Raw genomic sequence first — 26,018 nt, 5'->3', positions numbered from 1 at the left:
ACCAAAAATACATCTCTGAATGAATACGTGTCTAGATGGGTAAAGTTGCATTATTTGTTAGTGTAGATGAGGCTTAAAACTTGGCTTGGACTTAAGGCGTGGAGGGCAGTAATTTAGGAAATTGGCTTGAAAAGACTGTTGAACTTAAAAAAAAATTATAGCCAGCACTTGCCATGTGCCAGATACTACCTTCCTGGGAGCTTCTGACATGTTTGTAATCCTCCCAATAAGTCTGCAAGATAGTTATTATCCGTCTTTTACTAATGGAGAATCTGAGAGATAGGAAGTAACATTCCCAAGGTTATACAGCCAGACAGTCAGAGAGACAAATCTGTCTGATGTCCAAAGACTTTTCCTTGAAATACACTGGAGCAATTCTCAGAATTAGTTCTGGATCAATGATTAAACAGTCAGCCTCTCTCTGCCTACATTTTTTCCTTCTATAAAATAAAAGTAATATATGAAGTAATTCTGAGTTTCCGTCTTACTTTAAATCTTTATGACACTATGTGACTTCTACACTGCCCAATACGCAATGCAGCAGCATTTTCCTAGGATTTGTAGGAGCCTTCAAAGTGCTAAAGCACAAAAATCTTGTTTATAATCTATTGGCTAAACACTATGCTAGCAGTTACCTTCAATAGCCAGTTACCAAAATTGAACCTGGAAGACAGCAAATGGTTTTAGTCCTTCCTAAAATGTTCAGTGTAGTCAACAGAAAACAAACAAACATATTCACCTCAATGGATCTAATTATGGGCTTCCCAGGTGACTCAGTGGTAAAGAATCCGCCTGCCAATGTAGGAGACACGGGTTTGATCTCTGGGTTGGGAAGATCCCCTCGAGAAGGAAATGGTAATCCACTCCAGTATTCTTTTCTGGGAAATCCCATGGACAGAGGAGCCTGGCAGGCTATGGTCCATGGGTTCGCAAAGTGTTGGGCACGATTTAGTGACTGAACAACAACAACAATTATTACAGGGTGATCTTTGAGGACTGGGCCTGCAGATGACCTTAGCTGCCACAATTCAATGGTGTATTTCAGGTGCTTTTGGCTCAGTTTGTCTTTCAACAATACCTGCAGCTTATGTAGATATGAATATCTGAGAGTTGAAATACTGTAGCTGACATTCTTTACAAAATTCCAGGTTTGAAGAATTCTGTCCATTGTAAGATCCCTTATTAGTATTAGGGGTTTTAAATTAGACAAAATGGTTTTGTTGTAAGTGGGAACTATTTCTGGGAATGTAGCAAATTAAAGTCAGACTCAGGTGTCAGTTCTGTTCTGCCAGGAACAGACTGTGTGACAGAGGGTTAAATAAAGAGCTGACATACCTCCTCTGAACCTCAACTCCTTACTGGTAAATGTGTGTAATAATATTCACCTTACAGGGTTGCTGTGAGACAACAGGAAGTGGGATATAGAAACAACCTCCTAACTGGTGTCTCTGCTTCTATCCCAGCCCCCTCAGACTTTTCTCAGAACAGCAGCTAAAGAGATTCAGACAGAAACAGAAGTGAAAGAACTGCTCTCTCACTCACAGTAAAAGCCACAGGCCCTTCTGTAAGGCCCTGCAGGATCCGTACCTTCTACCCACCCCTTCACCCCCTAGTTCTCTGCCCTTATCTCTGGTCAGCCTGCTGTTGAATGGTGTGGCGGCCACACTGCCCTCCTTGCAGGCGCTGGAGTGCACCAGGCATGCTGCTGCCTCAGGACCTTTGCACCTGAAGCTCCCTCTGCCTGGAATCCTCCTTCCCCAGATGCGCACAACTTGCTCCTCACTCCTATGGGCCTCTGCTCTCAGAGCACCTTCTCAGTACCCTCTTCCTTGGCATCCTTTCCAAAATGATCACTCCTCTGCTCCCAAGTCCTCTCTCCCTTCCATTTATTTTAACTTTCATATTTATTACCATATAACAGACTGTAGGTTTTACTTATTTGTCTTGTTTTTTAGCTGTTTTGTCTTCTAGAATCTAAGCTGCCAAGACATGGATCTTTGATTGGCTTTTCCATTGCTATGACACCAGTTTTCAGAGTTGTGCCTGGCATATTAGTAATCATTAAGCTGTTTGGATAAAGGAAAGAAAAGAAGGAAGTCTTTTTAAGGCAGTACTTCCCAGAGTAGCAAAAAGCTAGAAAAATATCTGTCAATAGATAAGTATATAAATAAATTGCAGTATGACACACACAAAAATACTATTTAGAAGTGAAAAATGAAGGCAACTGTGAAAAATATACATGATTCTTAGAAATATAGTTTGAGTAAATAAAGTAAGCTGCAGAAAACTTTAATACACAGCATAATACCAAAGCCCAATTATAAGGAAAACAAAACAGTACATTGTTAGGACTATATTCATATGTGATAAAAACTAAACATATATATATATATATATATATATATATATATATATATATATGGAATTAATTTGCTTGCCAGGAAATCCCTGAACACTACCTTCCTGTAACTGTCACATATATAAACTGGGTAACCACACAAACCAATAGACTATATAATTTAAATATATATATACATAAATATATAGTGAAGGTAATAAAACAAAATAGAAATTTGATGCATAATTGTTTCAGGTTAATCGTAATCTCAAGAGAGATAATTAAAGTGTAAGGGGTATCATCAACATTTCTTCTTTCCTTCCTTCTTCTTTCCCTTCATCTTCCTGTTTGAGAGAGAAAGGGAGAGAGATGCAATAGTGCGAAACTATTAAGTCTTCCAAATTAAACTATAATTTCCATGTAATCAGAAAAAAACTCCAACAGGATTTGAAAGAATCTGAAAAGCATATAATCCTGAAATGCATATGAAAAAGCAAATGCCCAAGAATAGGTATGAAATATAAAGAAGAAGAAGAATATGAACAAGAACAAGGAAGGCTTGCTGTCTGACCAGATACCACAGCAATGCCCCCTTAACCTTGGGGGATTCGACGTAAAACCCCTGGTAGATGCCTGAAACTGTGCAGAGTACTGAACCCTACATACACTATATTTTTCCCATGCATATCTATGATAAAGTGTAAGTTATTAATTAGGCAAGAAACAGATTAACAACAATAATAAAAGAGAATTATAAGGTATAGTAATAAAAGTTATGTGAATGTGGTCTCTCTCTCTCCCAAAATATCTTATTGTACTGTACTCACCCTGCTTGTGATGATGTAAATCAGAAGATAAAATGCCTAGGTGATAAGATAAAGTGAGGTGAATGAAGTGAGCATTGTGACATAGCATTAGGCTATTACTGACTTGCTGACCATGAGTCAGAAGGAGAATCATCCCCTTACCTATGAACTATTTCTGGAATTTCCCATGTAATATTTTCATACCATGATTGACTGTGGGTAACTAAAACTGCAGAAAGTGAAATTTCAGGTAACAGGGGTAGGTGTGGGTAAGAGGATACTTACAGCATAGTTACTGGTTAATTGCACAAACTCTGGAGTCAGACTTCATGAACTGGAATCTCTGTTTTGCAATGTACTGCCCATGGTTGTGTTTTTTCACATGTTCTTGTTCAGATAAAATGACATCATACATAAAGTCCTTCCAATTTGTCTGACAAGTAATAAGTGCTTTGTAAGTGTTAGATATTATTGAAGCAATAAATTAACAAAAGACATAATTAGACAATTCACTGAAGCAGAAACTTTATAGTGTCCAATAAACATGGAAAATTGTGTCAACCTCACTAATACCTAGGGAAATACAAGTTAAAGCAATAAACAAAAAATCATAGAAAAAAATCTGATAGTACCACATATTAAGGAAGTTGTGAATAAAAAATATTTTTTCAACTACAATATCTTTAATAAACAATCTGGCAATATTTACTAAAGCTGAATAACACATGAACTACAGCCCAACAATTTTACTCATGGGTGAGTTCTCTAGCAAAACTCTCCCAAGTCTCACAGAACACGACACATGGTACCAATCATTATGATTTTGACACAGACAGATCAAGATGGTGGAATAAGAGGTCATGGAACTCACTGCCCCCCATTAACACATCAAAAATAGATCTATATATGGAACAATCCTCACTGGAAATTGGCAGAAAAGCTCCACTACAATCAAAGCTATAAGAAGAATATGTGTGGAATTGAGTAGAAAAAGAAGAGAAGTAATCAGGTCAAGACCTGTGGCCCTGGGAGGAGACTCAGAAGAAAAGGGAGATTATATGGGCTGAAATTCACTCTGGGAGTGAGCAGTTCAGGCCACTTCTTGGGCACCCTAGTCCTGGGTCCTACATAAGGAAGATAAGCCCCCTAGGTGGGTTGGAGGGCTGCTGGAATGAACAGGAGGGCTGTGGGAAGCGTGGACTGCTCTTGCAAGGAGTGTGTGCATGCTGCCTTGCCCCCAAAGGCGGAATGGAGAAGGCAAGTTTAAGACTTCTCTAGTTGCTGCCCAGTTTCCTGTGATAGAGTTAGCATGTATCCCAGCCTGGGCTGAGCAAACATTCCTGTCTTGCTTACTCCGTGTCGTAGATCTGCACTGGACCAAGAGCTGCCACAATTCAGGAGACAGATTGGTCATGGGGTGCAGAGGAAATTCAGACCTGGGGTGGCATTTGGGAGGGATGGGTGGAAGCAGTCATTGTTGGAGTGTACTCAGAAGCATGTTAGAAGCAGCCTGGAATTCTGATGGTGGCCAGTCCACCACAGCCCATGCCCCAATACATGCCAAGGAATCATGCAGATCCCGCCTGCCCTGCAGTACAGTTCCACGACAGGGAAGGGGAGTCTAGGGTGCCGGGAGCCGGCATATTGCATATTGAGTGCATATTGCATATTGAGTGCAGCACTTTCCACAGCATCATCTTTCAGGATCTGGAATAGCTCAACAGGAATTCTATCACTGCTGGGAGCCAGCGTGAGGAACTCCGCCCATGACAAAGGTCATGAGGAAGGAGGCCCGGCATACGCAAAGGCGGGATCGAGCCTCAGGAGTCCCCCTGGAAATTCTCGAGCATCTACCCCCAAACCAGAGTCTGCCTACTTTCTGCTTTGTGCTTTCATCTACACCTCTGATTTTACGGGGGGCTGTCCCCCACTACCTCTCTCTGAAAAAAGAGTTAGCTTACAGCTCCAGTTAATAATTCCTGGGTGTGACAGTGTTTAACCTACAAACTCCTTTGGAAATCCTCTAGCCTGCCTGAATAGGTTTTTCTGGCCGCATGTGATTGTTCAGAGCCTCCCAACTGTGAGAGGCAGGAGATGTTCTAAACTGTCTAAACACAGATTCTTTTGAGTAGTTAAAAGATTGATTAGAAATTGTATTGGTGAAGGGTTTTTCACTTGTTGGGCCAATGTTTGCTGCTAAGTCTCCATACTCCTTACCTACTGTGTCCTTGGCAGTGTATTGATTGATATAATGGGTGTATAGAAATGTAAAATGCAGCTTTGTCCAGTGCTTTTTTGGAGGCTGGTGCCTGACTTTGGAATAATCACCTTTAGAGAAAAATAAGTTTCTTAAAATGTTAACAGGCCTCCGGGCCAGAAGATGATGTCAATCACCTGAACTTTTGCATATGATAAGTTTGAAAGCCTGGCTTCGATTAGAACCAGGAACTGCTGTCCTTGCATGACTCCACCCCTTCCCCCATTATCCTCTATGCATAACTTAAGGTATAAAAACTACTTTGGAAAATAAAGTGCGGGCCTTGTTCACCAAAACTTGGTCTCCCCATGTCGCTCTCTCTTTCAAATTCTGGCTGAGTCTCCATCTGGAGCGCGGAACCCACCATGCTTGCTAATTATGCCTGGGCTTCTAAGATCCGACCGGGGAGGCCTCAGCGTCTCCTCTCCTTCAGGAGAACGGAAGGACGCCTGCGGCCTACGTAAGTGGTGCAAACTTCTTGTCTTGAAGTTTTATTGGTCTCCCGCGTAAACCAAGCTACTCAGCCTCTTTTCTCCACTGAATTTTCCTACTGAGCTATCCTCATTCTATTACTCTTTGTATCCTTAATTAAAGTGTAATTAAGCAGTTGTTTCCTGACCCTCGCCTATGCCGTCTCTCCTTCGAATACCCTGGATCAGCTGGGGCTGGACCCCGGCACTAGGGGTTACTGGCAATGAGGGACAAAGAGGACTTAGACCCAAGACCAGGTCTGAGCAGGGCAAGGACAAAAATTGCTAGCACCTGTATAGGCAGTGCATCAGAGGCAGCTTAGACCTCAGTCTGCAGATAACTAGTGTCCCATCATAAGCCAAGAGCCTACATAGACCCCGCCTTGCTTTAAGACTGCTTCCTCTGAGGCAGCGGTCCAAGAATTGGGAGAGAGGAAAACACACACACAGAAGGAACAGAGTCAACTCAGACCTGATCTGCAGAGCTCTGCTTCACACCTGGCTCCAGTCTTAGATTCTCCACCTCCAAATTCACCTCCTACTAAGGTGATAGCTGCCAGCATATCCTGAGGAAGGACATGACTTTTGTCCATGTCAAATCTAGCTCTCCAAACAAATGTACTGGGCATAAGCAGTCTATAATGGACACTCCCACATAAGGACACTATTTCAAGACCATCGCTGGTAATTGTTAGAGCTAAATTCATAGAGACAGAGTAGTTAAGCAAAATTAAAAGGCAGAGAAACTGCTCTCAATTGAAAGAACAAGAGAAAAGCACTGAAAATATAATGAAGTATAAATACTTTACCAGATAAAGAATTCAAAATGTTAGCAAATGAATGCTCACCAAATTAGGGGAAAAAAATAGATGAACACAGAATTTTAACAGGGAACTAGAAAATATGAAAAAATTATAAATGAAGAATTTCATAAGTAAAATAAAAAAACATACTAGAAGGAATGAATAGCAGACTAAGTGATACAGAAAATATATAAAATAGAGACCAAAAAAAAATAGAGAAGATCAATGAAACCAAGAACAGTTGTTTGTTTGTTTGTTTGTTTTCCAAGATAAATAAAATGGTTGGACCTTTAGCCAAGCTCACCAAGAAGAAAAGAGAATGGATCCAAATAAACAAAGTAAAATGTTAAAGAGGAGAAATAACAGCCAATACCTCAGAGATACAAAAACATCATAAGAGAATACTGCAAGAGTTACATGCCAACAAAATATGCAACATAGAAGAAATGGACAAATTTCCAGAAATGAACAAGACTGAACCAGGAAGAAACAGATAATTTGAACAGATTGACCACTAAAAGTGAAATTGAATTTGTAATAGAAAAAGTCCCAGGAAAGAAAAATACAGAACTGGACAGCCTCACAGGGGAATTTTACCAAACATGTAAAGAAGAATACCTAGTCTCTGTTCCAAAACACTGAAATGGGCAGAACATTCTCCAAAATTCATTCAGCAAGATCACCATTACCCTCATATCAAAACTAGACAAAAACACTACAGAAAATAGAGGCCAATATTTTTTATGAACGTTGATGCAAAAATTCTCAACAAAATATTAGCAAACCAAATCCAAGAAAACATAAAAAGGATCATACACCATGATCAGGAAGGATTTATTCCATGGTTATAAGGATGGTTCAATATACACAAAAATCAATGTGCAGACCATATTAACAAAAGGAGAGATGAAACCCACATGATCACCTCAACAGATGCAAAAAAAAAAAAAAAGCATCTGACAAAATTCATCATTCACTCAGAATAAAAACTCTCAAAGTTACTATATAGTGGGGACATACCTCAACTTACTAAGACTATTTAGGACAAACTTAGAGTTAACATTATATTCAAGCAGTGAATAGCTGAAAGCCTTTCTGTTAAATTTAGGAATGAGACGAGGATGCCCACTTGCACTGCTTCCATTTAACACAATATTCAAAATCCTAAACACAGCAATCAGACAAGAAATAAAGCTATTCAAATTTTAAGGTAAGAAATAAAACTTTTACTGTTTTCAGATGACATAATACTCTATATAGAGAACCCTAAAGTCTCTACCCCAAACCTATTAGAATAATTTAATTCAGAAAGGTTGCAAGATACAAGATGTATATACAGAACTATGTTGCTTTTCTGTTTCCCAACAATATCAGGAAGAGAAAGTAAAAAAAAAAAAAAATTATTTAAAATTGCATCAAAGAAACAAAATATCTAGAAATAAACTTAACCAAAGAGGTGAAAGACCTACACTCTGAAAACTATAAAACACTGATGAAGGATATTGAAGATGATTCAAAGATGGTTCAAAGAAATGGCAAGATAAACCATATTCTTGAATTGAAAGTATCAGTATTATTAAAATATTATTAAAATGGCCATACTACCCAAAGAAACCTACAGATTTAATACAATCCTTACCAAAATACCCCTGACGGAATTAGAACAATCCTAAAATTTACATGGAACAACAAAAGACCATGAATTACCAAAACAATGCTGAGAAAAAAGAATGAAGCTGGAGTTATAACCCTTCCAGACTTCAGCCTATACTATCAATACAAAGCTTCAGTAATCCAAACAGTATGGTTTTGGCATAAAAACAGAAATACAGATCAACGGAGCAGAACAGGGAGCCTAGAAATAAAAGCATGGACCTTCAGTCAATTAATCTATGACAAAGAAGGCAAGAATATAAAATGGAGAAAGACAGTCTTCTCAATAAGTGGTGTTGGGAAATCTTGCCAGGTACATGTAAAATAATAATTTAGAACATTCCCTCACTCCATATACAAAAGTAAACTCAAAATGGTTTAAAGGCCTAAATGTAAGACTTGGAACAATAAAACTCCTAGAACTTAAGCAAAAAGAAATAATAAGAAATAACATTTCTTCAGGCAAAAGAAATAATATTAAAAGTAAACAAATGAGCCTAACTAAACTTAAAAACTTTGCACAGCAAAGAAATCGATCAATAAAATAAAAAGACAACCTATAGAACTGGAGACAATATTTGTAAATGATATGACAGACAAGGGGTTATTATCCCAAATATATAGATAGCTCATACAACAAAAAACCAAATAAGTAGATGGTTAACAGGCACATGAAAAGATGTTCATCATTGCTAATTATTACAGAAAGGTAAATAAAAAGCACAATGAGGTATCATCTCACCCCTGGTCAAAATGGCTACCATCAGAAAGACACAAATAGCAAATGTTGACTAAGATGTGGACCAACCCAGACAGCATATTAAAAAGCAGAGACATTACTTTACCAACCAAGGTCCGTCTAGTCAAAGCTATGGTTTTTCCAGTAGTCATGTATGGATGTGAGAGTTGGACTATAACGAAAGCTGGGCCCCAAAGAATTGATGCTTTTGAACTGTGGTGTTGGAGAAGGCTCTTGAGAGTCCCCTGGACTGCAAGAAGATCCAACCAGTCCATCCTAAAGGAAATCAGTCCTGAATATTTATTGGAAAGAGTGATGCTGAAACTGACACTCCAATACTTTGGCCACCTGATGCGAAGAACCAGCTCATTGGACAAGACCCTGAAGCTGGGAAAGATTGACGGCAGGAGAAGAAAGGGATGACAGAGGATGAGATGGTAGGATGGCATCACTAACACGATGGCATCACTGACGGAGTAGGCTCTGGGAGTTGGTGATGGACAGGGAAGTCTGGCGTGCTGCAGTCCATGGGGTGGCAAAGAGTTGGACACGACTGAGCAACTGAACTGAAGATGTGGAGAAAAGGGAACCCTTGTAGATTGTTAGTGGGAATATAAATTGGTGCAGCCCCTACAGAAAGCAGTACAGTAGAGTCTTTAAAAGCTAAAAATAGAACTGCCATATGATCCAGAAATTTCACTCCTGGATATATATTTCAAAAGATGAAAACACTAATTCAAAAAGCTACATGCCTCCGATGTCGCCAGCAGCGCTATTTACAATAGCCAAGACAAGGAAGCACGTCGAGCGCCCATTAACAGATGACTGGATTAATTAATAAGATGTGGTGTATGTGTGTGCGTTGATATGTCAATATATATACTACTGAATATTACTCGGCCATAAAAACAATGAGATTCTACTGTTTTTAAGAACCTGTTATTATACTTAGTGAAATAAGTCAGACAGAGAAAGACAAATACTGTATGATATCACTTATACGTGGAACCTAAAAAATAATGCAATGGAATGAATATGTATATAGAAACAGATTCACAGAAAACAATGTTATGGTTGCCAAAGGGGAGAGGGAAGTGGGGAGGGACAAATTAGGAGTAGAGAATTAACAGATACAAATACTACGTGTAAAATTGATAAGCAATAAGGCATACATTATAGCACAGGAAATTATACCCATTATCTTGTCATGGCCCATAATGCAGTATAATCTGCAAAAAATACTAAATTACCACTCTGTGCACCTCAAACTAACGCAGTATTGTAAATCAACTGCTTCAGTTTCTAATAAAAGGTTGAAGAGGATGAAACGTTCCAAATTCATTCTATAAGACCACCATTACCCTAACCAAAACCAAGCAAAAACAGAAAATTTCAGGTCAATATCCTGGATGAACATAGGTGCAAAAACTCTTGATAAAATATTAGCAAGCCAGCAAAATATTTAAAAGACTCACATACCATGATCAATAGGTACTTATTCCAGGATGCAGAGATGGTTCAGTAATCACAAAACAATTAATGCTTTGATTCACCACATTACAAAAGGAAGGATAAAAATCAGATGATTATCTCAACAAGTGCAGAAAAAAGCATCTATTTATAATAAGAAAAAATCCTCAATGAAGTAAATACAGAAGAATGTACCTCAACATAATAAAACCATAATAACAAGCCCACAGCTAACATCTTAATGAAATGTGAAAAATGTAAGACTGTCTTCTAATACCAAGACAAGAATGCCCTCTAACCACTTTTATTCAACATAGTACTGGAATTCAAAGTCAGAACATTAGATAAGAAATAGAGGCCACCTAAATTGAAAAGGGTGGGCTTTACCCCACATAGTGATAGCTTTACCCCTATTTGCTGCTATCACTATTTGCAGATGACATGATATATAGAGAAAACTCTATAGACTCCTTCTAAGAACTGTTAATAGTAATAAATTTAGCAACGTGGCAGGATACAAAAGTCAATATACAAAAATCTATTGCATTTCCAAATACTAATAATGACCTAACATGAAAAGAAATTAAGGAAATCCCATTGACAATTGCATCAAAAGGAATATCCAGGGATAAATTTAACCAAGGAGGTGAAAGATATGTACACTGAAAACTACAAGACATTAATGGAAGAAACTGAAGAAGACACAAATGAATGGGAAGATATTACACACGCATGAATTAGAAGAATATTGTTAAAATGTCCATCCTACCCAAAGTGACCCCTATGAAAATTCCAATGATATTTTTCAAAGAAATAAAACAATCCTAAAATTTGTATGGAACCACAAAAGACCCCCAAACAACCAAAAGAATCCTGAGAAAAAAGAAAAAGCTAAGGTCATCAAAAGAGTATATAGTTTTGCATAAAAACTAACACATAGGTCAATGGAATAGAAATTCCAGAAATAAATAGAATAGAAAATCCAGAATAGAATATCCAGAATAAAAATCCAAAATAGAATAGAAATCCAGAAATAAATCTGAAGATATATAGTCAATTAATTTACAACAAAAGACAAAAGAATATACAATAGGGTAAGGACGGTCTCTTTAATAAATGATGCTGGGAAAACTGGATAGCAATATGCCCAGGAATGAACCTGGACCTTTATCTTATACCATACAAAAATTAACTCAAAATAAAGACTTGAATGTAAGATTTGCATGAAAAGATGCTCAACATCGCTCATTATTAGAGAAATGCAAATCAAAACCACAATGAGATATCACCTCACACTGGTCAGAATGGCCATCATCAAAAAGTCTACAAGCAATAAATGCTGGAGAGGGTGTGGAGAAAAAGGAATATTTCTGCACTGTTGGTGGAAATGTAAATGGATATAGCCACTATGTAAGATGGTATGGAGATTCCTTAAAAAACTAGGAATGATGTTCATCACAGCACTGTTTATAATAGCCAGGACATGGAAGCAACCTAGATGTCCATCAGCAGATGAATGGATAAGAAAGCTGTGGTACATATACACAATGGAGTATTAGCCATTAAAAAGGATACATTTGAATCAGTTCTAATGAGGTGGATGAAACTGGAGCCTATTATACAGAGTGAATCAAGCCAGAAAGAAAAACACCAATACAGTATACTAACACATATATATGGAATTCAGAAAGATGGTAACAATAACCCTGTATGTGAGACAGCAAAAGAGACACTAATGTATAGAACAGTCTTTTGGACTCTGTGGGAGAGGGGGAGGGTGGGATGATTTGGGAGAATGGCATTGAAACATGTATAATATCATATATGAAACGAGTCACCAGTCCAGGTTCAATGCACAATACTGGATGCTTGGGGCTGGTACACTGGGACGACCCAGAGGGATGGTACGGGGAGGGAGAAGGGAGGAGGGTTCAGGATGGGGTACACGTGTATACCTGTGGCGGATTCATGTTGATATATGGCAAAACCAATACAATATTGTAAAGTTAAAAATAAAATAAAAAAAAACTAGGAATGAAACCACCATACGACCCAGCAATCCCACTCCTAGAGTGGGATTATACCCTGAGGAAACTGGGGTTGAAAAAGACACATGTATCCCATTGTTCATTGTAGCACTATTTACAATAGCTAGAACATGGAAGTAACCTAGCTGTCCATGGACAGATGAATGGATAAAGAAGTTGTGGTACATATACACAATGGAATATTACTCAGTCATAAAAAGAAACACCTTTGAGTCAGTTCTGATGAGGTGGATGAACCTAGAACCTATTATACAAAGTGAAATGAGTCAGAAAGAAATAGATAAATATCGTATTCTAAAGCACATATACAAAATCTAGAAAAATGGTACTGAAGAATTTATTCATAGGGCAGCAATGGAGAAACAGAGACTAGACTTATGGATGTGGGGTGAGGAGAGGAGAGGGTGAGATGTATGGAAAGAGTAGCATGGAAACTTACATTACCATATGTAAAATAGATAGCCAATGGGAATTTGCTGTATGGCTCCAGAAGCTCAAGCAGGGGCTCTGTATCAACCTTGAGGAGTGGAGGGAGGAAGATGGGAGGGAGGGAAGGGGATATAAATATATATATATACCTATGGCTGATTCATGTTGAGGTTTGACAGGACACAACAAAATTCTGTAAAGCAATTATCCTTCAATAAAAAAATAAGTTAAAAAGACTTGAATGTAAGATTTGAAAGGATAAAACTAGAAGAAAATACATGTGGTAAGCTCCTTGACATCCCTGTTGGTGATGATTTTTTTTAAATCTGACACCAAAACCCAAGGCAACAAAAGCATAAACACACACTTGGGGGTACATCAGACTAAGAAGCTTCTATACAGCCAAGTAAACCACCAATAAAAAGAAAAGGCAATCTGCCGAATGCGATTAAACATTTGTAATTTATATATCTGATAAAAGGCTAACATCCAAAATATATTAAAATTCATATAACTCAATAACAAGAAACATCAACAATCCAATTTTTTAGTTGGCAGTTCTAAATACCTATTTTGCCAACGAAGATATACAGATGGCCTTCAGGTACATAGATAGATAGTCACTATCACTAAGCAGGGAAATAAAAGTCAGACCCACAAAGCGATAGCACCTCACAGCTGTTAGCATGGCTATTATCAAAAAGACAAATAGCAAGCGTCCATGAGGGTGTGGAGAACAGGAAATCCTTGTGTATTATTGATAAGGATGTTTATCAGTGCATCCACCATAAAAAACACTATGGAGTTTCCTCACAAGTTACAAAATATACCTATCATATGATCCAGCAATTTCACTTCTGGACATCTGTCTAAAGAAAACCAAAGGACGAGCTCAAAAAGACATATCCACACCCATATTGATTTTAGCATACTTATAATAGTCAAGATTATAGACAAGTCAACCTAAGTGTCCATCAATGGACAAATGGATAAAAGAAACTAATACACACACACACACACAATGGAGTATTATTATTCAGCCATAATAAAGAATGAAATCTTTCCATTTGAACAGTAGGAATAGATTTTGAGGGTATTGTGTTGTGCTTAGTCACTCATTCACGTCCAACTCTTTCCGACCCCATGTACTGCAGCCTGCCAGGCTTATCTGTAGGGATTCTCCAGGCAGGAATACTGGAGTGGGTTGCCATGTCCTCCTCCATTTGAGGGTATTAAGCAACAGGAAATAAGTCAGGCAGAGAAAAGACAAATGCCACATGATCTCACCAATATATGTAATCTAAAAAAAAAAAAAGTACAGAATAACAAAAACCCCACACAAGCTCACAGATATAAGCTGTATCTTGAGATGGGAGTGTGCAAAATGAGTGAAGGAGATCAAAAGCTTATAGACTTCTCATTACTAAAAAAGTCAGGGGATATAATAGGCAACATAGTAACTACAGTTAATAATACTATATTGCATATTTAAAAGTTACTAAGGGTGATTTTTTTTTTTTTATTGCAGAGCTTGGCATGCAGGATCTTAGATCCCCAGCCAGGGATCAAACCTGTGCTCCCTGCAGTGGAAGTGCAGAGTTTTAATCAGCAGACTGCCAAGGAAGTCCCAACAAAAGGTTAATCTTTAAAGTATACAATTATGTAAAGTTTAAAAATAAAATAAAAATAAATAAATAAATAAAGTTCTCATCACAAGAAAAAAATTGTAACTATGTGTAGCGATGGATATTAATTAGACTTATTGTGATGATCATTTTGTAATATATGCAAACACCATTCATTATGTTGTATACCTGAAACTAACATTTTATATATCAACTATACCTCAAAAAAACATTTACTAAAAGTATAAAAATATATCAGGGATGAATAAGCACCAAATTTAGAATAGAGATTACTTTTGAAGGAAGGAAGCAATAAAGGAAAGATCTTGAGGGAACATCAAGTATTTCTAATGTGCAACTTCACTAAAATGTATGAAGCACATTAAGCAAGATACCACAATTTGCCAAGCTTAGTAAGGGGATATTTTATTATTGTCTATTGTTATTGTTCAGTTGCCCAGTTGTGTCTCTTTGTGACCCCATAGGCTGCAGCACACCAGACCTCCCTGTCCTTCACTATCTCCCAGAGTTTGCTCAAACTCCTGTCCACTGAGTCAATGATGCCATCCAACTATCTCATCTTCTAGTCGTCCCCTTCTCCTCCTGCCCTCAAGCTTTCCCAGCATCTGGATCTTTTCCAGTAAATCAGCTCTTCACATTAGGTGGCCAAAGTATTGGAGCTTCAGCTTCAGTCACCTTCCAGTGACTATTCAGGGTTGATTTCCTTTTCTTTAGGACTGACTATAATTTCTGGTGGCTGAGACAGTAAAGAATCTGCTTACAACGCAGGAGATATGGGTTCAAACCCTGAGTTGGGAAGATCCCCTGGAGAAGGGAAGAGCAACCCACTCCAGTGCTCTTGCTGGAGAATTTCATGGACAAAGGAGACTGGTGGGCTACAGTCCATGGGTTCGCAAAGAGTTGGACATGACTGAGTGACTAACGCTTTCACTTTCTTTCCATACTTTCTATTAATATGTGCCTGAAATATTTCATAATTTTTAAAAAATCTGAGTGTTGAGTATATTGCTGAATATTACATCAGAATCACATTCCTTTAAGATAAATAAAGCAGAAAGAGTATGAATGTATACATGTATGTATACATGTCAATGTATAGTGAAGGAAGATGCAGACTGCTGACTGTGGCTACCTCTGGAGTAAGAAATGGAAAGGGGAAGGAAGCAAAGAGAAGTTCCATGTTTTGTTCAGTATGCTTCTGTGGCTGGAATCTTTGAGAATGTTCCACTTGAGTCATAAAAAAGATAAAACCCTGGAATTAAACCCAGAGGAACACTCAAAGGCAAATCCCAAAGAACACAGAGGTTAGACCTCAGTTCTGTAGAAAAGCCAGAATCTTTCTTGAGGGAAATGTCTCCCTTCCTTTGTAGCAGTGAATTCCTTTAAGAGTGGCTTAGAAGCACTAAAGCAGATGAGGCATTACTGGGGGAAAATTATTACCAGGGTTGTCCTGAAGCTACTACATTCACTCAGCAAAAGGAGCCCAAGTCTTTAGGATGGCACAGTGATCATAACCATCCTATTTATTTGTGCAGGACAATTGTTTCTAAGTCAAGGAGTATTCACAAAATAGAACCATCTAGAGTCTTATAGACTAAATGGCACGACAGTGCTGGGAGGGGAAGAGCTTCAAAAAGTTGGTCTTTGGATCTCCAAATATGAGGAAGCCCATTACCATTAATCACAGTGAAACCAGAGCTAAGCAATAAAAGCAGTTGGCTTTAGAAAGAGCTGTTTTCCAGGAGTCATTTATTCATTTGATGTTATGTCAGTGATAAACCATGCCAGCTATGATTAAGCCAAGTTCATTCAGATGCACACCGCTGTGTCCTGGAACAGCTAAGACCAAAGCCCTCCATCTTTGTCAGGAACTCCAAACTATTTGGGCAACTCAACAATGCATCTCTGTGGCAACCAGTGCTTAAAATGTAAATTGTGTTCCTCAGGGTACCTAAAAGCAAAGTGAAGGAGATGTGAGGTGGTGTGAAGGAACAGTAGACTTTGCAGAACCACGTCAGAGAATATCAAGCTCAGGAGGCTTGTCCTTCTTTGTTTCTGGAAATTCAAATAGTTGAAACAACACATAATAACAATATCTGACATTTCTTGTGGACTAATCCTACGGCCAGAAGGAAACTGGGTGCTATGCATATCCCACTTCTTTGACTATTACAGCCTCATGCAGGCTAACGTGTCGCCAGAACAAGCCCCCTGAGCCTTCTGCCCACAGCAGACCTGGGTATCAGCAGGCTGGTCATGGTGCAAGTTGAAATGGTGTCCAGCTGTGGCATATCCTTTGGGAAAATCATTTTATTTATCTGAGTTCCAGATTCCTCTCCTTTATTCTCATTAATGATAAAATGAAATAATGATTATAGAAAGTTTTTGAAAAGTGCTCAGCTACTGATTGTTATAAAACCTAAACAGTAATGAGGGGGAAAGTATTCCAACATTCAGCACACACACACACACACACACATGGCTGTCCTCAATTTCACAGGTACCATATCACCTCTTTTTTTAAGAAAACCATATTCTCGGACTCTTTCCTCAAAACAATATCAAAACAATACACAGATCAAAAAAGAGACTAGTACTCAAGTCTTCAAAATACAGCATTACATACAAATACATTCCATTCCCTGTATCACACTGCCCTTCTTGCATCATGCTGCCAATAGCCACTACTCTCGTGTACGTGTGAGTTCTCAGTCACTCAGTCATGTCCAACTCTCCTACTTCCCTTCTCTCCATGCAAACACCAACCAGATCGCTTCATGTTAGTGACCAATTTCTTTTGGTCCACTCATGGAGATGTAATAATGTAGTTTCCATCTAAAGATGGCAAATCATTATACTGCCAACAAAAATTAGTGTTTTTCTATTGCTTTGGGTTATTCAAATAAAATAATGCCTTGCTTTTCTTTATACACACACACACACACACACACACACACACACACACATATATGCCTTAAATCCTCTTTAACCACTGCCCCTAATTATTTTTATGCATTTATTGGCACAGACACACACAATATACATACAATTTTATATGTGTCACATAAATGGTGTTCAGTTCAGTCACTCAGTCGTGTCCGACTCTTTGGGACCCCATGAATTGCAGCATGCCAGGCCTCCCTGTCCATCACCAACTCCTGGAGTTCACCCAAACTCACGTCCATTGAGTCAGTGATGCCATCCAGCCATCTCATCCTTTGTCGTCCCTTTCTCCTCCTGCCCCCAATCCCTCCCAGCATCAGGGTCTTCTCCAATGAGTCAACTCTTCTCATGAGGTGGCCAAAGTATTGGAGTTTCAGCTTTAGCATCAGTCCTTCCAAAGAACACCCAGGACTGATCTCCTTTAGAATGGACTGGTTGGATCTCCTTGCGGTCCAAGGGACTCTCAAGAGTCTTCTCCAACACCACAGTTCAAAAGCATCAATTCTTTGGCACTCAGCCTTCTTCACAGTCCAACTCTCACATCCATACATGACCACAGGAAAAACCATAGCCTTGACTAGACGGACCTTTGTTGGCAAAGTAATGTCTCTGCTTTTCAATATGCTATCTAGGTTGGTCATAACTTTCTTTCCAAGGAGTAAGCATCTTTTAATTTCATGGCTGCAGTCACCATCTGCAGTGATTTTGGAGCCCCCCAAAATAGTCTGACACTGTTTCCACTGTTTCCCCATCTATTTCCCATGAAGTGATGGGACCAGATGCCATGATCTTCGTTTTCTGAATGTTGAGCTTTAAGCCAACTTTTTCACTCTCCACTTTCACTTTCATCAAGACGCTTTTTAGTTCCTCTTCACTTTCTGCCATAAGGGTGGTGTCATCTGCATATCTGAGGTTATTGATATTTCTCCCAGCAATCTTGATTCCAGCTTGTGCTTCTTCCAGCCCAGGGTTTCTCATGATGTACTCTGCATATAGGTTAAATAAGCAGGATGACAATATACTATACAAATTCTGTAACTTGCTTTTCTATAACAATATGTCTAAACTTCTAGCAATGTTAAAACCGATGTCCTATTTACATAGACTTGTTCTATGGAACTTGATGGGATCTACTGTATCCTGTTATTACTTGGAAGAAGTGAAGACATTTTCCACTTCCAGTTGAGAGGAGAGAGGAACAGAAAGACACAACTGCTGGGCTGGTTTCAGGCACATCAAGTGTTCTGGTCCTTGGTTGAATGTCACACTTGATGTCTCATTTATAAGTGACAGTGTTAGGAAATCAGGCAAATCAGAATAGAAGTAATAGCTCCAGAGCTTCAAAACATAGCAGCTGAATTTTTTTTAACAGGAGGGACCAGAAAAGAATTTTCACATCAAATCCCTCCATTTACCAATAAGAAATCTGAGACTAATATTATCAATTTATCCAAGGTAATAGCTCAAGTTTCCTGGCTTTGCTTCTGTATTGGGTTTTCTTTTTTCCTACTTCTGCAAATCTGTCTCAAAGAACTCAGGAATAAACAATAAACTAGTCTATATTAAAAAAAAAAAAAAACCCTTGCAGCTCACCAGCTATAAAAGCTGCTGTATTTGATTTGTTTTTTGAGCTGGGAAATGACAGTAAAAGTTAATTGATATTTAATCAATCAACAGTGATAATGACAGATTGCTTTCAGACTTTTCTAAAGGCCTAAAAAGTCAATATTTGCTCAAGTAGGGCAACCACAGGACTTCAATAGGCCACAAATAATATCTGTGGTGAGAATTAAATTTACTTAAGTGATGCATTTACTTAGCACAGTGCCTGGTACATCAATGCTTCCTACTAGTAAGCATTTTTATCCAAATGCACCCTCTTTGCTTAAGACTCTCTCATTGCTCTGAAATGGAAGAAACTGAGGACCACTGAGTCCTGCTCACCAGCACCCTAGCCCAAGTCAACTTTCCAATTCTTATTTCATTTTATTCAGAGAGGGGTGGTGATGATGTTTGGGTCAATTCCAAAAGGAAAAAAAAAAAAAAACAAAACCCTATTTCATTAGGAAAAGTGTCTTCCCATTATGGAAGCCAGCACTTTTCCTACCTGGCATCTCTGCTCAGCTATGAGTGGAAATGGTTTCTAATTATCCTCCCAAGCCCCCTCTTTCTCTAAGTCTTTAGACAACTATCATGTGCCAGCTGGCAGTGAGCACTGAAGTTAAGAGACTCTTCTCAGGTTTTGCACATTTGCTGTATTAACAAGTTTATCCATTTGATTTCTTCCAAGACCTTCTTTCTAAATGAAAAGTAAACATGCCATTGTCCTTGGATAAGCGCCTCTTTGACCTTCTCTCTTAGGCTTATGAGAAGCAGATGCTATGTGGTTAAAATCTGGACCTGGGGACACCCATCAGTGTTCTAATCATATATGTGTAAACCAGATGTTGGCCAAGGAATCCTGGCCTCTTGAATGTAGATAAAATCAGCTCAATCCTTGTTCCATACATAGTGCAAGTCCAAAACATCTGCCCTCCCTCCAAACTTTCTTACACATTCTTGGGCAGCCACATTGCTCATGGTCACCTCTGCTCCAGGCTCCTATTTCTCATAGGCTTGTTTTCTCCACTCAGCACTGAACATCCCCAAATGTCAAACTTAGCTTTGCAAGCAATTTTCAAATCAATCCATCAAACACAACCCCAAAGCAAGAACAGTCACAACTCAAGTGAACTTCAGATCTGAGGAGAGACAGAAGAGGCTGTGGCATCTCAGTTTTTATGCATTCTTGTTATTACGAGATGCCTTTAGGTCATTTCACCATGGGGAATTTCCACTGGCTGCTCTTGAGACCAGCTTCACCCCATATTTCTGGCTTCATTTTTTTTGTCCAAACTATTTCCTCTCCTTCTTCATAGAACTCCAAATTCCTCTCCTTCAGCTATGCAGAGCCATTCAACCCTTCCAAGATTAAGACTTTGCTCCCAGACAGCAAAAGTCCGTCTTCGCTTACCTTCACTTACCAAACCCAGCAAGTTCCTCAGCAAGGCCACACAAGCTCTGCTTAGAGAGAAGTTGTCATAGCTAATGGAAGTTTTTCCTTTGGGGTGGGGAGGGCGGGGATGGTGTTGGGGATGGGGACAGAGGACAGCATTGGTCATATTGGTTTTTGTACCTGCTCAAGTTGTGTGCTCAGATGCACAGCCATTTGCAGTCACCTTGAATGGAACTAAGCTGTAAGGAATTGACATCTTGCGTGTGTGCATGCTCAGTCATGTCTGACTCTCTGCGAGCCCATGGACTGCAGCCTGCCCAGCTCTTCTGTTCATGGGATTTTCCAGGTGATAATATTGGAGTGGGTGGCCATTTCCTTGTTCAGGGGATCTTCCCCACCCAGGGATCGAACCTGTGTCTCCTGCATTAGCAGGTGGATTCTTTACCATTGAGTCACCTGGAAAGCCAGGAATTGACACCATGGGGAGCGACGCTTAAGACATAGGAAAGAAAAAGCAGCTAAAATTATAGGAAGAGAAAAAAATGTAAAAAAGGAGTGATGAAATAAAGTGAAAAAGAATGAGAAACAAAAGGGGTAGCTAAAAGAAGAGGAGGAGGCTGATTTTATGACAAATGGAAAGAAAAGGAAAAAAAAATGTGAAAGAAGGCAGAATTTAAGGGGGCAGTAAGAAGATGAGGATGGCAGAGAAGAGATGTCGCTCTGCCCACATCTTCTCCTGGCTCCATCATTCTTGAGGTCACCCAGCCCATAGATCTCAGCAGTGTGGTCTTACAAAGCAGAGCATGAGGCTTGAACTCTAGTCCAAGCTCTAATGAGTGTCTGTGGGCAGGTCCTTTACCCTGTCTGGCCTGGTTGATGCATTTCTAAAAGACAGTCATTAAACTCAGTGTAAAGGTCCCTTCCAGGGACCAGTTTCAATGTCTCCATGAAACAGGTTAGTTAACTCCACTGCACACTTAGTTGCTCCCTTTTTCACCCCTGTCCCCTTCCTTCCTCCTCCTTGATCTGGACATAGTCATAAGCCCGAAAGCTCTCACTGAGTCAGCTGTCCATCTACTATCCAGATAGCTACTAGCTACCCAGCAGCATCCCAAAGACCATCAGGAGGAGACACAATGTTCAAATGCATCATTTTAACCATGATTCCAACCACTTTTAAGTATCATGTAAAATCACATGGTATCAAAATAATCTGGTTTTACTGTTTAGTAACTGGTACTACTCTTTTAAGATTTACTATTGCTGTTTAAACTAAAAGGCCAAAATGCTATGTGAATTTACATGCAGATTTATCTTCCTTGTTAAACACCCATCAAGTCTCAGAGTGTACAGACCTCTACTATACACCACGGGAGATTGCAGAATCAAAGTAATGTGGGTTAGGGAGTCAGGGGCACCCTAATCGGGGAAAAGTAGGGCTGGCAAGTAGGGAACTGGGCTACATGACTCTACCCACAAAGCACAACAGCTTGTAACAGTCCTTATCAAAATTCCTAACTTCTCAAAGGCCTCTCCCCACAGCCTTTCAGGGGAAAACAATTAGAGAATTAGAGCATCTAATTCACCAGTGCTATTAATAGCTAGAAGATAGTCTTTCTAAAGCAATACTAATAAACCTCTACAAATAAGTCACTAAGTATATCATTCATATCATGGAATGGGCTGAAGAGAAATACAGACATTTGTGAGCAAAGATACCTTTTCTGTACCTCTGAAATTATGCTACACAGACTACATGTTTTTTCCATGTGTACATCAGGCTGCATTTTTAAATTAAAAAAAAAATGTTTTGCCATGTGCTGATACTAAAATGGTTTTAAACAATGAGGAAAGAAAGGCTGGGAGATTTTAAAAAAGGAGGGGGTAAGAAACCAATGAAGACTACTAGGGCTGGGTAATCTTACTGTTATACTTGGAGTGGGCTTTATTTATACAGAGCAAGTCTGGCTATAGCAGATTAAGTGCCTGAGAATTAGGTCAGAGAATTGGCCAGCACTCACAGTTTTGAGAGTTTTAGTGGAAACCCTGAGAGAAGTTTTCCATGGTCAAATCTGTTTGGGAAATGCCGTATTCTAGACCCCTGTCTTTGAGAGTCACAATACCTATTAAAGACCATAAGGTTTCTTATAGGAAAAAAGATAATTCTCTCAGTAAAGCTCAGCCTTGTCCAAACCCATTTGGCTACAGAACCCTTTTTTCACATAATGCCTACTAGATCTGGTATTCCAGAAACACACATTGTGAACAACCGACCCAACATCATTCAGATGTTCATAATTAACCTCTTCTCTGTCATAGGAAGATGAAGCCTAAGAGCCATAAAGTCTTAAAAATAAAATTACCCTAGATTGGTGTTCACAGATGAAAGGCAAGTTGGGGGAGGGGGGTTCAATTTAACCAGGTGGAATAAGATGCAGATTAACTAAAAAGCACTGAGATGTTTATCACCGCATGAAGCTTCTCATTTTTTGGCTGTTGCTCTGGACATATGAAGGACCACATGATCTTGAGCTACCTTTGCATGACATATTATCTGACCTTCCTCCATGGATAGTCATTTTTCCCTCTTAATTCTTCAGTGAAGTCATCTCAGTTTGTTAATAATGCAAAAGTGTGCTGTCTTGCTTGTAAATCACAAAACTAAAGATTCTTAAGACTAAAGTGAAGTCACTCAGTCGTGCCCAACTCTTTATGACCCCATGGATAGTAGCCTGCACCAAGCTCCTCCGTCCATGGGATTTTCAAGGCAAGAAGTACTGGAGTGGGTTGCCATTTCCTTCTCCAGGGAATCTTCCCAACCCAGGGATCGAACCTAGGTCTCTCACATTGTAGACAGACGCTTTACCGTCTGAGCCACCAGGGAAGTCCAGTACATGCAATACTAGGACACATATAGTTCTACGAGAACCAGTAAGTAAAACCTTGAACAAGGCCATACCACCAACTAACTGCTGTCTGACCTCACCCAGATGACTTAACACTTGGCCATGACTGCCTCACTTTGTGAAATGAGAGCATAAGACTTGATTCCAGTCAGAAATCCCAGTCAGCTCTAACAGAACAAGAGACAAAAGATTAGTTAAATATTCTGGTGTAGAGTCAGAACAACCTAAACCCAGCTGCATGCTTGGATCAATTATGGAACTTCTTTTGACTTTGGGATAATAATAATTATCCCCAATTATCCATTAATAGTTGACCTAATACATGAGGCTTTAATATAATTAGTTACATTAAAAATATTTATAGTCTGGATCTATAAGTATTGCTATTACAATGATCCTAGTTTCCTATGCCACTGAAATCTGGGCATCTAGGTAACAGACTGGGCCCCCAGAAAGGGCCAGACTGGGCCATGTGAAGTCTACAGACACACATAGAATAGCTTGATCATGCTAGTCTACACTATGTGTTAGAAATGCCTACTGCTTCCACATATAGGAAACAAACTTATGGTTACCAAAGGGCACAGCAGGGAGGGGGATATACAGCTGGCATTTGAGATAAAATACACACACTACTATATATAAAATAGATAACCAACAAGGATCTACTGCATAGCGCAGAGAATTATATTCAATATCTTATAAAAAACTTATAGTGAGAGAGAATGCAAAAATGGATATTATATATATATATGTATATTGGAATCACTTTGCTGTACACCTAAAACTAATACAACATTGTAAATCAACTATATTTCAATAAAAATATATTTTAAAAAGAAATGCCTACTGCTAAGTCATTTGCTGAGAGCTTGAAATGAACCAACAGCACAGTTGGCCCTCCATATCCTCAGGTTCCACATCCAAAGATATGAGTGGCTGACTGTACTAGGCTACTTTGAATAACGAACTTGAACATCCATGGATTTTGGTATCCACAGGGGTCCTGGAAGCATCTCACTTGGATAAGGAGAGACAACTTAAATCAGATACTGTTGATGCTCTGCTTAAAAGCCACTAAAGGACTTCCCTGGTGGTCTAATGATTAAGAACCCACCTGCCAATGCAGGGGACACAGGTTCAACTGATCCCTGGTCTGGGAAGATTCTACATGCCTCGAGGCAACTAAGCCTGTGCACCGCAACTACTGAGCCCATGCACCGCAACAAGAAAAGCCATCACAATGAGAAGCCCTTTCACCCCAAAGAAGAGTAGCCCTTGCTCATGGCTACTATAGAAAGCCCATGTGCAGCAACAAAGACCCACTGCAGAGAGAGAAAAAAAAAAGTCATTAAAGGCTACTAGTTTCATTCTATATCAAGAGTAAAATACCAAATGCCTACATGTCCTGGTACCAACTGGTACCAGATTACCTCTCCTCTCCAGTCACTTCTCCAACCACACTGCTCTACTATCAAGACTGTGCTCCAGCTGCTGCTCCTGTCTGGGTGGCATCTGCCCTCCTTCTTTGATGGCCTGCTTTTTTCTCATCTTTCAGACCTCAATTGAAGTATTACTTCTTCAGAGACTTCCCCAACCACGCCACTGAAGGCAGCTCCCAGTTTCCTCCACTTGCTGCACCAAATCCCATATCCATTATGTTAGCACTCTGTGATCAATTCATTTGTTGATTTATTTGGATCCAGCTGCAATATCTCAGAGCCCATCTTAATAACAACCAGTTATGCAAGCAGAGTGGAAAGTTAGTCTGAAATTTTAGTCCTGATCTTTTGGATCCAGTGTTCTCTACTCCTCAGTCACAGTTTCTATATCTATTAATTAAGAACCCTCCCCCCAAAAAAAGAATCTTACTGGTGCAGCTAAGCTTAGATATTTCTCATTAGTCCAAGGAGGAAGTAGATCCATGCCATACAATATGACCTACCATTGTGGGCATGATTGGACAGATACCCCAAAATATGTCTGAACAATGTTCAAGTTCCATGGAGCACAGTAGATGGATTAAGTTCTGAGCAAAATCTAGAAAATGTCCCCTTTCAAAACCCACTCAGCATCTCCTTCATTTCCTCCTCCTCCTTTCCTTAGGAAAGGAAAAAACCCTTTCCTAAGCAGCTATGACCACATCCTCCTCTCTGAGAGCACCCACATTAAAGCCTATATCTCACTGCACTGTGATTTTTTGTAAGTCCATCTCCCATAATGAGATGGAGTACCTCACATCTGTAAGCACCTCATACAGTGCCTACTTAGTATGTGATGTTCAACAACTCTTTACTAAATGAAGAAATCAATGCATGAATGAACTGATTAATCAAAAGTTAACAGGTGACTATGACAGAGTAAGTAAGTGAAGTCGCTCAGTCGTGTCCGACTCTTTGCGACCCCATGGACTGTAGCCTACCAGGCTCCTCTGTCCATGGGATTTTCCAGGCAATAGTACTGGAATGGATTGCCATTTCCTTCTCCAGTGGATCTTCCCTACCCAGGGATCGAA

At 39.3% G+C, this 26,018-nt stretch overlaps 1 long non-coding RNA gene across 7 annotated transcripts in view; it reads right to left on the bottom strand.

Moving 5' to 3' along the window:
* Positions 1-26,018, bottom strand: part of LOC123464757 — a 161,261-nt gene that overhangs the window by 25,332 nt on the left and 109,911 nt on the right. For 3 of the 7 annotated variants that reach the window (XR_006639775.1, XR_006639776.1, XR_006639774.1), the window contains one exon: positions 16,392-16,610. The exons of 3 other annotated variants lie outside the window; for them this stretch is intronic. This is a non-coding gene — a long non-coding RNA (uncharacterized LOC123464757). Of the gene's footprint in view, positions 1-3,431; positions 3,578-16,391; positions 16,611-26,018 lie in introns of those variants that run through there. One more of the 7 variants, XR_006639778.1, reaches the window with a different exon arrangement.

This window comes from Bubalus bubalis, chromosome 12 (genome assembly GCF_019923935.1).
Source record: "Bubalus bubalis isolate 160015118507 breed Murrah chromosome 12, NDDB_SH_1, whole genome shotgun sequence".
NCBI classification, from domain to species: domain Eukaryota; kingdom Metazoa; phylum Chordata; class Mammalia; order Artiodactyla; family Bovidae; genus Bubalus; species Bubalus bubalis.
The sequence above is the reverse complement of the archived record's forward strand: the minus strand, read 5'-3'. Positions and strand labels throughout refer to the sequence as shown.